Genomic DNA, 2,831 nt, shown 5'->3' with positions numbered 1-2,831 from the left:
ATAATTGAATTAGTACATTAGACTGCGTAAAAAAATAAACGTCACAAGTAAATTGGAACGGAGGAAGTATTTGTTATTTGGAATTATAGGATAGAAATCAAAATGAGAAAAAAATTGTTTAAGTGAGTAATCGATAATTTCTTTTAACTGAGAAAAAACTTTGATCATATATGTGTATGATCTATCTCTGATCTGGAATCCAGGACAGTACAAAACTGGGAGTTTTGCTTCTGAAATCTGCATACTAGATTACTAGGTGTAGAAGATATGATTTTGTAATGTGGTCCTGCTCCCTCATTTTTGTAGGGTCTACCCTCTAAATTAAGGTATGGACCATCCTTAAATAGCGAGCCCAGAGCCGTACAACATAGACATGGCAGACCAGTAGTTTCTGATGCGCCATCATTATTCTTATCATCATCACCATCTGATTTATCCTGCTTCTTCTTTAAGGTTTAGAGAGATCCAGATCTACTACTATCCCATTTCTACTCCAAGCTTTAGTACTCCCTTCCAACTAATTTAGAAGTCCATTTGCTTGGGCACGGTTATTAAGGAAGGTGTGGGGTCTATTAAAAAGAGTAAGTAGTAAAGGGTAAGTAGTGAAGGGTAGTTGGGTAAGTAAGGTATATGGAGGTATAAGGATAGTGTGGGGTCCATTAAAAAGGGTTAGTAGTAAAGGATAAGTAGTGAAGGGTAGTTGGGTAAGTAAGGTATATGGAGGTATATTCGTAATTACTTGTGTGAACTAAGGATATTTAGGTAAAAAAAGATTGACAAAAATAGAAATGGGACAACTAAAAAGACTTTGCCAAATAAGGAAATAGGACAACTAAATTGGTTCGGTGGGAGTATATTACTCCACTTCTCGTCAAATATTTTGTTTTAGCAATCTTTGTTATTGTGTAGTTATTTATTATTCCTTTGGTTTCTTAATAAGTTTTCACAATAAATATTTACGTAAATTAAAAAAAATAGAATCTTTTAAATTGTAAATATATTATTTATTGAATAATCAATTTAATGAAAAAAATGAGAACCATAAATATTAAAAAATATTAAAAGAAAATTAATTGAAAAAAAATCCGAGAAACAAAATTAATAAACAAAAATACTAAAAGAAAGTTAGTGAAAAACATGTAAGATCCATAAACAATATAAAAATGTTAAAATAAAGTTCGTAGAAGAAATGTGGGGACCATAAATATTATAAAATATTAAAATAAAGATGAACAAGATTATTTTTGTCCATAATTTATGTTATAAATGGAAAGAATCTTTATAGTAATAATTAATAAAACATCCCAAAATGGCAACTAGAAACTTATTTAAGAAACAGAAGGAGTAGATTCCTAACATCTATTGCAATCTATCTATAATAAATAAATCTATAATCTATAAAAACAAAAACTACTAATGAAGAAACAGGACTATAATATAGTAAAATTTAACGTGCATAAGAAGATTTGGTTAGCAGCATTATTAACAAAGTACTTGCCATGGTAAAAGAAAATAAGTTCTTGATATACTAAAATGAAACATGACTAAATTTGTAAACCAATATTATTTTCCAATATTATTTCCAAAGTAAAAAAATGAATAATATCTTGATATAGAAAAATTATTTTTCCAGATTATTTACCAACTGTAGAATAATTATACTCACATGCAAATTCATGTCATTGCTACTTATTTACTTCATATATTTCTATTTGCTTAAAAAATTAATTTTATTTAATAAATGGGTAATTTCACCTATAAATAAATTGAAAAAATAATTATAAGAACAATAATATTTTTTCAAGATCTCTAAATGAGATGAAATTAAAAATATTTTTGACTCTTATTAAAAAAAATTCATTCAATTATTCAGAAAAACTTAAGCTTTATTATGAAAAAAAATTAATTTATATTAATTTATTAAAAACTTTAAGTAAATTTATTCATAAATATATAATTATAAAAAATAAATAAATATAAGATCTTACTTGACTATGTTTTAGCTAAAAGAGGTCGAAAGAAGACCTGTAGTCCGTTGAATAACCAATTGACAGGGATAAAGTGATATAGTTTAGAAATTGTGATAAAGTGACATGAATTTGCATCTCACTTTATAATTTATACTCACATGCAATTGAAAACTACTTGCCTACTTATTATTTGTTTAAAAAAAATAGTTTTATTTACTAAATAGATGATTTAACCGAAAATATATATTTTAAATAAAAATTATAACAACGGTGTTTTTTTCAAGAACTTTAAAATGAGACCAACTTTGTAATTTTTTGACACTTTAAAAATTGAAAAAAGCTATCAATTTTTCAAATAAAAAATAATTTTACTAACGTAAATCGCTTTGAATTTATTTTAAAATTCGGAATTAATTGAAATTATTTAATTGTTGTAACAAACTTAAATTATTAATAATACATTTTGTTTCACCATTTATTATTTTCATAATTTTATAGAAAAAACAAATTTTAAATATTCATTAAATATATATATATATATATATATATATATATATATATATATATATATATATATATATATATATATATACATATATATATATATATATATATACATATATATATATATATATAATATATATATATATATAATATATATATATATATATATATATATATATATATATATATATATATATATATATATATATACATATATATATACATATACATATATATATATACATATATATATATATATATATATATATATATATATATATATATATATATATATATATATATATATATATATATATATATATATATATATATATATATATATATATATATATATAT

The sequence above is a fragment of the Amaranthus tricolor genome, chromosome 14 (genome assembly GCF_026212465.1).
Source record: "Amaranthus tricolor cultivar Red isolate AtriRed21 chromosome 14, ASM2621246v1, whole genome shotgun sequence".
Classification (NCBI taxonomy): domain Eukaryota; kingdom Viridiplantae; phylum Streptophyta; class Magnoliopsida; order Caryophyllales; family Amaranthaceae; genus Amaranthus; species Amaranthus tricolor.
Note: the sequence above shows the minus strand (reverse complement) of the source record.